This window comes from Ailuropoda melanoleuca, chromosome 8 (assembly GCF_002007445.2).
Source record: "Ailuropoda melanoleuca isolate Jingjing chromosome 8, ASM200744v2, whole genome shotgun sequence".
In the NCBI taxonomy this organism is placed as follows: Eukaryota; Metazoa; Chordata; class Mammalia; order Carnivora; family Ursidae; genus Ailuropoda; species Ailuropoda melanoleuca.
The window spans coordinates 88456604-88468165 of record NC_048225.1 but is presented as its reverse complement, the minus strand read 5'-3'; positions in this window follow the sequence as shown (position 1 = coordinate 88468165).

The window sequence follows — 11562 nt, the reverse complement described above, 5'->3', positions numbered from 1 at the left end:
TGATGATGAGAGATGTTCAGCATCTTTCTGTGTGTCTGTTGGCCATCTGGATGTCTTCTTTGGAAAGATGTCTATTCATGTCTTCTGCCATTTTTAAATTGGATTGTTTATTTTTTGGGTGTTGAGTTTTATCAATTTTTTTGTATGCTTTGGTTACTAATCCTTTATCGGAAATGTCATTTGCAAATATCTTCTCCCATTGAGTAGGTTGCCTTTTAGTTTTGTTGATGGTTTCCTTTGCTGTGCAGAAGTTTTTTATCTTGATGAAGTCCCACTAGTTCAGTTTTGCTTTTGTTTCCCTGTATGATTCCATTTATATGAAATGTCTAGAATAGGCAGATCCACGGAGACAGAAAACCAGAAAGCACATTAGTGATTGCCAGGGGCTGGAGGTGGAGGGAACAGGCAGTGACTGGTTACTGGGTTTGGGGTTTCCTTTTGACGTGATGAAAATGTTCTGCAACTAGAGGGTGGTGATGGTTGCACAATCTTGTAAAAGTACTAAATGTCACTGAATTGTACACTTTAAATGGTAAATTTTATGTTACTTTACTGCTCCTCTACATGAAACCCAGAGTTCCTGCCCCCTGCATTCAAGCGAGAGGAGGCAGATGATTAGCAAAGAAATATATATTTAAGGTAAGTGCTGTGAAGACAAAGCAGACAGGCTAACATACAGGGAGTGACAGGGAGGTGCTAATTTATCATGTGGTTAGCCTTTCTGAGCAGAATTCCAGTGGGAGAGCCAAGGCCATAGCCACGAGGGGACCCTTCAGGCTGCAGAAGCAGAAAGGGCAAAGGCCCTGAGGCCGGCTCAGGCCAGGAGTGTCGGGAACCAAGCTGCAGGAAGAGGGGCACTCAGGTGGTGAGATCAGAGGAGAAGAGGCTGGAGGCATGGCAGGGAGGGCCTGCAGGCCAGGGTGCCCCAGGAATCTGAGGGGCACAGGCAGGGCAGTGAAGGGCAGGGAGCACGGGTAGACGCCAGGGGGCTGTGGCAACGGGGGCCCTGTCTGCAGAAGGAATGGGATCAGGAGCCTGTAAGGCTTGCTTTGGCCATCAGGCAATCTGATCAGAGTTCTACATGTGGCATCTCCTGTCCTGGTCACCAAGCAGCAGTGTCACGATTAAGCAGATGCACAACCGCGTGAGGAGTCTGGTTTTTGGGCGCGTCGCCTACGGATGTTTATTGTTCATTCAGGTTCATATTGAGCCACATGCTGTATTGCCCACAGCGGGTCTCCTCCTGTCCCCCTGCCTGGGGCTCCCTGACTCCCTCACCCTGCTCTCCCATTCCCCCGTGCACATATCGCTGCCCCAGGCGGGTATATGTGACTGTCATGGTTAATTTTGGTGTCAGTGTGGCTAGGCTGTAGCATCCAATTATTCAGTCAAACACTCACCTCGTGCTGCAGTGAAGATACTTTGTAACTGTGGGAACATCTACAATCAGTTGACTTTAAGGAAGTAGATCACTGGCGATAGCTTGGGTGGGCCTCATCTAATCAGTAGAAAGGTCTCCACAGCAAAATTGAAATTTCCCAATGGAAGAAAAAGTTCTGCCACAAGACCGCAGCCCCAGCACTGGGCTGAGTTGCCAGCCGGCCAGCCTGCCCTACGGATTTCAGACTTGCCAGTCCCCACAATCACGTGACCCAGTTCCTTGAAATAAATCTCTTTATATCCGTATCCATACACACACACATAATTCCCACTGGTTGTGTTTGTCTGGGGAACCTGGTAGATGCGGTATCTCTCTGTGTATCATCCCCCTCCCTCTGGATGCAGGCGAGTGCAAGGATTTGCCTCTTTTCTTCATAGCTGTGTCCCCCACAACGATGCCTGGCAATAGCAGGTCAGTCGCTTTTGTCTAGCAGATAGTTCTCCAGACTTCTTGTGTATTGCAATAGCAGGTCAGTCGCTTTTGTCTAGCAGATAGTTCTCCAGACTTCTTGTGTATTTGTGTGGTTGTCGGATCAGTTTGAAAATCAAGAGAGAAAGAAAAAAAAGAGAGGCAAAAAAAGGACACACCCTAGTCTTATCTGAGCTGGGGATTTCCTTGCGAGGCCTGGGGCTATGGGTCTGGGGCCTGGGGCTGTGGGTCCGGCTGTAGAGTGGGTGTCTGTCTGCAGCTGAGGAAGGGCGGTGGCCCTGAAGAAAGGTTGCAAATTTAAACTCAAGTTCAGCTTCTCCTAGCAATGCCCTCGGCCGGGGTAACCCAACCATCCCCGACCTGCAGCTGGGGCAGTGCGTGTTGCTAGGAGAACAATGCCTCCTGCTTCCAGCACAGATGGAGGTGACTTGTGGCATCAGGAGGGGTGAACAAGGTGGGTGTTGCCTTTTGTTTCCCAGAGTAATTATTTTAAAGCAAGGTGTTTGAGGAGCCTGGCGAGTGGGAGAGTAAGGAACAAGGCTATACCCTGATTTTTGCTCATTTGCTTAGGAACTAGAGGTTAGCGCAAAGCCTCTTGTTTCAGAATATGTCCCAAAAGGGTTTGCAATTGGGGACAGAATCTGTAGGAGCTTATGAGACAACCAATTCTCCTACTGTTTGGCTCTCAGCCTCCACAGGCCATCTGCATCAGGGCAAGAAGTGTGGGATTGGGGGTGGGGTCGAGGAATGAAAAGGATCAAGCTGGCATTGGTTGGGGCCGGGAGGGATTTGGGTTTCCAGATTTTGCATGTACTTCGTACACTCACAGTCCATCCTGACCTCAGTCCTGTATGGTGCCACGAGGTCGGGGTATGGGAGAACTGGAGAGGAGGGCCAAGGTCGGCCTTCAGTGCGCTGCCCCCAGCTGCTAACCATCCTGTGTCACCGACCACTTGCACTTTGCAAGAGAGGACGCTGAGGCAGAGGGGCTGAGCAGCCCGTGGAGGTGGCAAAGCTGAGAGCTGGGCCCGGCTCTGCCCCATTCCCAAACCGCCTTTCTCCCGCGTCTGCTGCCCGGGTGCGATGGGGCATCGTCTGCTATGGGCTTGGAGGGGAAACACATGGAGCATTCTTTGGGTCTATTTTCTAAGAGGATGCCCTTAAGAACAGAAATTCAAGTCCCCTCCTAAAGAGACTTCTGCTTCCGAAGGAGTAGGTAGTGGAAAAAATGCTGTGTTCGTCGAGCCAATTTCGTTTTCCCCTTGGACACGTGGACAGACTATCCCTGAGCTCCCACTGCAGTAAGGTGCTGTCATGAGAACGGAGTTTCTGGCCAAAGGAAGGAGATAAGGGGAAAAACACCCCTGCCCAGTATGGTCCTAAAGCCTGCATGTGATCCTCGATGGGCTTTCTCCCCACCTTCTGGCTGGATGCAAAGGACCCAGGTGGGACCCCAAGGCCCAGGAGGATGGTGGAGCCACTAGGAAGGAGCCTGCTCTTCTGAATGATTTCATGAAGCAGAGCATCCCTTCCCCTTGATATGTCAGAGTATGAGTGAAAAACAAGCCTGTGCTGAGTTGAGCCCTTGGCTTTAGAGGCCGTTACAGCAGTCAGGCGGTGGTGATTAGTATAGAGCATATAGGAGAGTATGTGATAAGATCATTTTTGTTGGGGGTGCCTGGCTGGCTCAGTCAGTAGATCATGTGAGGCTTGATCTTGAAGTTGTAAATTCGAGCCCCACATTGGGTGTAGACATGACTTAAAAATCGAATCTTAAAAAAAAATGATCATTTTTGTTGGGGGGGGAGTGGTATTTGGCAGAAGCGTTTCATGAGCAAGTGGGGAAGAGCGTCCTGCTGAGGGGTAAGGTTTAATGAGCCCCCCCTAGACTGAGAAGAGGGAGCCAGTGTGTGTGTGTCTGTCAGCTGGGGTAAGCACCCTCTGGCGGGGGCCTTTCTGAACTAATTAAAGATAATGATAATGATTAATAGTAATAATAATAGCAACAAAAGAAACTAATAATAATAAAAGTTAATTTTTATCGCATATTCACTTTTCCAAGTGCTGTACATGATTATATCATTTAATCTTTGTAACATCCCGATGAGGTAGCAACTATTAATGTTATCCCCATTTTATAGGTGAGGAAACTGAGGCCAACAGAGACACAGAACTTTCCCCGGTGTCAGCAGGAAGTAAGCGGCAGAGTCAGGACTGGAGGGAAGGTATGCTGGCGATCCAGCCTGCCTCTCACCCACTCTATCTCTCTGGAATGTGCCCTAACCCTTCTTAATGAGGATGAGGAATTCTGCTGTCCTACTTTGTCACTAAAACAAAGGCAGAAGTAATTTGGATGGCTTAAGTATCCCAGGTTGGTAAGGAAGCCATGCCATTTATCTTGTCTGAGGTGGTGCCAGACATTCCTGGAAACATCCCAGAGGGCGCAGGGGGCGCTGGGGTGGCAGGGAAGAGGACAGCTGCGGGGGGAGAGGCCAGCCTGTGCTCATGGTAGGTTTAAAGCAAGGGTCTTCGGTGGACCCGTGCTCAGGAAGAGGGAGCCGGTGGGGCTGGACACGTGCTCCTCTGAGCCCAGTGCCTCCCTGGAGGCCCTGGCTGGGCCGCAGAGTAGGTTGTTGGTGGGAGGATCCCTGGCTGCCCTTTCTGTACTGTGTCCTAAGACGAAGGTCAGGTCTGAAGGCAGGGAGCACAACCTGCACATCTTATATCTTATACAAGAGAGGTGCTCATTTGTTGAATCTATGTCATGAATACTTGTAAAAGGCCTACTGCGTGCCAGGCGATGTCCTAGATGTGGGGGATGTAACAGTGAGCAGAACGACATGGCCTCGGCCTTCATGTAGTTTCTGTCTGGATTCTAGATGCTGAATGTGTCGCTGGAGGATGAGCTGGAGGTCAAAGGCACTACACAGGTGGGATGGGGTGGGGAAAAGGCTCAGAGGGGCAGGGAGCCCAGAATCCTCCAAAGCCAAGCCATGCAGTCTGATTGGGGGGAGGGGAGTTTTTTTACCTGCAAGTGTTTTCAGACAACTAGGAACTGTGGGTAACTGTGATCTGTCTGTAAACACAGAGAAAACGCATCTCAGAGGAGGGGGAAGGAGGAGGATGGAGCCCTCAGTGGGCTGGCTTCCCTCGGGGAGCCAGGAGCGGGGCTCTTGACAGGGAATTTAGGTAATTCTTTTTTAGGACCAGCAGCAACTATGCCCAGAACAGGCTCTTTCCGTTTTTGATGTCACTTTGGGATGTACATTTGATTTGCTCAGTGCCACAGGCATTCAGATGGAGCTGAAGTCTCCCATCAAATTAGGAAAAACATAATCATTGGTGGGTCTGGAGCCTGGAGATGGGATTTGCTGCCTGGGGCACTGCACGGAGGCACCCTCCCTCACCTGCTGACTCTGGTGCTTCCTTGAACGGGAACATTCCATAGTGTGAGCGTTTTCTCTTTGACTGATGTCTGGCCCTCGGGGGCAGGCGACTCCATGTCCTGCTGCCTTAAATGGGATGTGTTTGGAGAGGCAGCAGCCTCCCTGGGTGTTAGGCTCTGTCCCCTGTTCATTTAAGCCAGGGCGGGAGTGCAGAATCTTCCTCACTTTCCTCATCTTCCCGGTAAGCTCTGGGACCCCCTGTCTACTGCAGGTTTAGCACAACCCACGTAACCTACAGGGAAGCAGGCCAAGTTCCCAAAATATCCCTTTTGTCGTCATCTCTCCTGAGCGCCAGCCCTCTGTTTCCGGCTGCTTTCTGGATGTCCTGCCCCATGTCAAAGTCAGCATGTCCCGCCTTCACTCAACAATCATTTGTGGAGTCCTCTCTGTGCCATGGCCTGCTAGGGTGGGAGATAGAGCCAAAGGAGAGAAGCCCCCTTTCCTGTGGACAGTCTCTGTGTACCTGGTCACCTCCCTCCTCCATCAGACCAAGCATAGCATGAGAGCAGGGGTGCACTTACTCCCCGGTGTGCTCAGTAAACATTGCAGCCTCCGTAGTGAACAAATGGAACACCTGTCCTCAGAAGGCTTCGGTGGGGGGTGCTGGGGAAGTGGAGCCATGAACCAGTGCCTGTAGTCCTCCCAGTGCCCGTGCTGGGGAGGAGGTAAGCAAGAGGCGGGCCTGAGAGCTGAAGCAGGAGGCAGGCTGGCGAGCAAGGGGAGGGGACTGGGGGGAGGACACTCCGGATACTGATGGAAGCAGTGTGGGGCAGGGCTGATGGCAGGGCTGGGGGCAGTGGTCAGAGGTGAGGTAGAGAGGCCCAGGGCGGGTGGCTGAGCTTATTTTTGTCAGAGCAGCTCCCCTTTCCCTGACCTCCCATTTTTGGTGGAGGGCGCCTCCGTTTTCCTGGAGACCTTTCCGGCTGCCCTCTACAGTCTGTCTTATCACTTCCTCGGGGTTCCAGTCCCCTGTGTTCTGTGCTTGTCCTCCCACCTGGGGCCTCTGTTCGCGTAACTCTGCTCAGCCCTTACATTCTGCTTGCCTGGGTCACTGTATAGGCCACCTGACGGGTCCTCCTACCCTTGTCTTGTTGGGCTCCAATGTATCCCACATGCTTCTGCTGGATTCTTCTTGGCAGAGCTCAGTCCTGTCCACAGTCCTCTCTGCTCAGTAGCTTTCAGTGGCTCCCAGATGCCTTACTAAATTAGGTGAAAACATCTTCACTTAGCATTTCAGGATTCCAACCTGTAGGATCTACTCAACTTTCTAGAATCTTCTTCCATTGTTCACATCTGCGCAGCTAGCACCAAACTGGACTCTATGCTTCTCCAAATGCTGTTGAGTTCCTTCTGCCTGGAATACCTGTCCCCATATCCTCAAATGTCTGTGGGGTCCTATATATCTTTCAAGGCCAATCTTAAACTCTGCTCTCTCTGTGAAGCCTTTCCCAGCTTGGATATTCTGACTCTTACCTTGTAAGGCAGCACCTTAAGTCTAAGCTCCCTGCTGAATGGCTCCTCCCAGAGCATGGGGATTGTTAACAAAAGTATTGGCAATGGGAAGGGACCAAGACATGTGTTACAACAGAGGACCCAGGCAGACCCCAAAATCCAGCAAACACTACCCACAAAGTCTCAGAGGGTGACCTAGAGGAAGAGAAGTGAAGAAAAAAGAGTCGCATTTGATGGTGGCTAGGCATGGACCCCACACCCCACATAGTGAACTGGGCTGAGTCTGGGGGCCTTGTTCTCTCCAGATTTCTGCTCTTTCTGTGCTCTGGCCAGCCACATGGAAGGACAAGGATGAGCCAGCCTGGGCCACGGAACCACATCTGCTGCGTGAATGGAGGAGAGGGCTAGGCCAGCCAAGCCCCAGCCCACATTTTGGGAATAGCAACCACACCCACCTGCAAATCTGGGCCAATCGCTGTCCTTCCATCTGACAGTCAGATGAGCGTTCTCCCTCCTTGGGACAGAATGACAGGGGAGGTGTGCAGGGAGGGAGTCCTGAGAGCATCTCCCCATCTTACCTGGGAAGTCTCCCAATTCCCACTCTAGTACTGAAGACAGGGCGCAAGCGATGGGAACTTGTTGAATTAATGAGAAACCGGGACTGCCAGCATGAGCTGGGTGATGGTCCGTGTCTGCCAGACCTGGAATCTCTGGACAGAATGGGAACTGACATCAGAGTGATCCCCCCCGCCCCCACCTCCATGCAAGTACAACACAGCACTACTCAATAAATGCTGATGACCCACTGGGCTTGGAGGACTCAGAGGTGATGTCTATGAAGGTTTATACCCAAAGATTCTGGAAGATTCTCTGGAAGACTATCACAGAAGAAAAAGGCATTACATGGTGGCATGTGAGCTAAGGGGAAGAAAAGCCTGAGAAGCAGAATGAATCAGGACAAAATCCCCAGGAGGTGGAAATACATGGGCTGTGAGAGCAGCAAATGTGACCCTCTCTGGTTAGGGAGAGAAGACAAGAAGGCAAGGGCAAGAAGGGGGCCATTAGGACCTGCATAGGGACCCTGTAGCAAAGGGGACTTTTAAGAGGCATCTTAAGCAGAGGAACTAAAATGCCACCTTGTGTTTGCCCTGACAGGTGCCTGGCCTCTGGCCAGCCCACTCCAATCCTCTTTCCTAAAGCAGGTCTTCTCACTGTGCCGGTGGTATAGAGACAGTGAGTAAATGTGGTTGGCTCATGGCTCCGTGTTGGGGTGCGTTTTGGGGCCAGGGCTGCTGCTGATTTCTCTCCCTGAGTCTGATGTCAACTCTTATCCTGTCCCGAGGTTCCAGGTGCTGGACTCTGAAGGGGAGGGAAGCCTCGTTCTGATGACGCTGGGCCAATGCAGGAGGCTGGGGCTCCACCTCTGAGAGCAGAATGGGACCAGCAGGTGGATTCGTTCTTATGCAGGTCCTATGCTTCTGCAGGGGAGGCAATCCCACCATCTGAATAGGTGCCGTGGCTGCCAGGGCTGTCATGGGCCAAGGTCAGGTCTGTGATTCTGTGATTCTACCTTTGAAGTGGTTCCGAGTAGGAGCCTAGACAACTCTTTTGGCTTCTCCTTCATCTTCCAAATGTTTTGGGGGGTCATAATGTCTATTGCACTGGTTTCCTAAAGAGCGAGCTGCCTGCTACATGCTATATAGTAAAATCCTGAAGACATTCTTGATCATTTAAATTTCCCATATGGAACCTTGCAATTTTGGATCTCAGCTCTGTGTTCCTTTCTTTCTACTCCAAATAAAAATCTCTCATCTGAGGAGCTTTTCATAGTCAGGACTTGAGGGTCTTACTCCTTAAGCAAATGTATTTGTATTTGTCTGTGGTCACATGGCTACTAAAGTCCTGGGGACCAGAAACTTCAAATAGTGGCGGTTCTTCCAAATCCTTCCCTCAGCATTCTGTCCTTTGAGTCTCACAAGCCCTGTATGAAGGAAGTTGGGAGGTGTTTATTTTTATCATCTTCTTTCTCAGGTGCGGAAATGCAGGCACGGCTGGCGGAGTGGAGCCTGGGCAGAGCGGGGATAGGAATCCAGACTCCCTCCAGACACCAGGGTGGGGGGGGCAGCTGCTCAGGCCTTAGGGCCATGAAAGCCTCTGTCTTTGTTTCCTCATCAGCCCAGAGCACAGGGAAGGCAGGGAAATCAGGGGACAGGAGCCTGGCCCCCAGCCATGGGAGGAGAAGGCAGGAACCGTGGGACCGGCACCCACAGGGACAAAGGCCCTCAGCAGACAGCCCTGCCAAGGGATTGATGTGGTTTTGGACTATAGGCGAGGTTCAGTGGGGTGGAGTCTGGAGCCCACTACCAAGAAAGAATTCTTGAGACATCTTTGGTGCAAAATGGTGGTTTATTAAAGCACGGGGACAGGACCCGTGGGCAGAAAGAGCTGCTGCCCCGGGTTGTGAGGGGTGGCTGATTATATACTATGGGGTTGGGGGAGGTAAGGAAAAAGGGAGGTTTCAAGAAAGTACTTTCATATGTTAAAGAAGACTCATAGGATACCAGAGGCCTTGCTATTGTCAAGTTAAGGTTGTTTACCCCTCTAGTAAGTCATTAACGTGAAGATAGTTGGGAACTTCCTGGAGGAACATTACACTCTGTCCGCTTCAAGTATCTGTCTATGTGCTGCAGGTTATAAGACATTTAATTGTATTTACATTCCCTTCTGGAAGCTAGGTTGTTGATAGAAATGCTTTGTTCTTGTAGACCGCTAAAGACATTTGTAAACTGAGGGAGACTCAAGTCTTGCAGGATTGTGGTCTCTATAGGTTAACTATTTCTTTTTCCTTTAGGGCAGCCAGGGGTGCCTGAGGAATGTCACGTACATCCCACGGCCGTGGGCAGGGGGTTGCGGGGTGTCAGTTTCTGCTTTGTCCTTCGCTTGCGTTCTGTTCCCCCATCAGGATCACTGCTTTCCCGACTGAATTAATTACTCCCTGTGACCTAAAGCCTACCAGCCCTGTTGGTGATATTTTCTCCCCCGCCCACTTTCCCTTTCTTTTGCATTCTTTCCCTTTGTCCCTGCAGAGGCCGGGTAGCCAGGGTCCCCTCTGGACCTCCAGGCTCTGCAGGTCATCTCCGCCGCCGATTCCTAAAGTCGCCACTGGGTGGCGCAGCCGGCCGCAGTGTGCGGGGCTTGGGCGACAGCTCTAGCTCTAGGCGCGAGTGCTGCTTTCGGCGTGCCCTGAACCCCTGCCGGAAGTGGGGCTCCTAGGGGCTCTGGGGAGAGGAGGCAAAGGGAAGGGGGCGTTTTTCGGAACCCCGGGGGGGGGGCGGCTCCCAGGCTGTGGGGCCCATTGGGGCAGAACAAGACTCAGGGTCACTTAAAGAGAGATGGAAGTGTATGGGTTGGGATATTGGGAGGTAGGGCCCAGTAGGGTGGGGTGGGGTGAGGAGAGAAAGAGGAGGCTCAACCCTTTTCCCCCCCAGGGTTTCTCCTCTACTGGGAGTAGAATGGCTGGAAAATATGCATTTGAACAGAGAAGAAAATGTCTCTGCGCCCTGAGGGAGTGATCTGGGGTGTGTGTGTGTGTGTGTGGGGGGGGGTCTTCCTTATCTGTGTAACAAACCACAGCACTTACTGTGTGCCCCACACTTCACACTGGTTAACGCATTTAATCCACACCACAATCTCACCCTGCACAGTTGAGGACACAAAGGCACAGCTTCCCCAGCTAGTAAGCAGAGAAGCGGGAGTCTACTGGGGCAGCCTGGCTCTTCTGGCAGCTTCCCTCAGGGCAGGGATGGGCTTCAGTCCCCCTCCTCTCTTATAGGATGTGCTGGGAGGGAGGCAGGCCTGGCAACTCTGTGTAGTTTAGCTTTGATGCCCTCCTACCTCATTCACTCATTCATTCCTTCAGCAAATGTTAATATAGGGCTTTCTGCTTGTAGGCACGGGGCTTGGCACTGCATTGTCAGCAAAACCAGCCACAGTCCTTGTTTCTGTGAAGCTAGTGAGGGAAGACAGATTCATCAGTCACATTAGTGACGTTTCCTGAGATTAGTGTTCTGGAGAATGGAACACTGCTCTCCTTCTTCAGCTCCCACTTCCTCCTGACCCCACTCCATCCCTTCCCATCCCAGGCCCACTTGCCATGTCTGGACCCCAGTGTGTCTGCTAAGATGCATGCTCAGAGCTAAGGGGATAGATGGGGACTTAGTCGTACAGCCCTCTGTGACTTAGAAGGCAGATCACATCCACTGTCTGATTTGGCCTTGTCCAGGACAGGCTGGTGTGATTACCCTTGGGGAGGCAGGCTTTTTAGAAGGGGATGCTTCAATCCAGGAAAGATTCTGGGTGAAACTGGAGAAAGTCTTGGCTTTCAGACTTGGGTTTGAACCAGACAATCACCTGATTTGTAGTGTTTATGGATTTCTGTGGTCCAATGGATGGAGGAGTCGGGTAACCAATGTGATGTCACTGGATGAGGAGCTGGGAAGAATTCTATGCACAAAATCCGCTCCGGCAGCCTGGGTTGGATGCCCCGGCACACCAGTGCAGGGTCTCCTACTAGTTGTGTGAACCGAGGCAAGTGATTGAACCATCATAATTTCAGCCTCCCCATCTGGAAAATGGGCTAACAACACTTCCCTCAAAGTGTTTGGGAGGATTAAATGACTTGCCGTGGTCCCCACCTAGTTCCTTGAATCCTTAGTGTAGTCTTTCTCACTCTAATTGTTTGGATTTATGTCTGTTTTTCCAGGGAACTCTGAACTCCTTAAAACAGGGACCAAC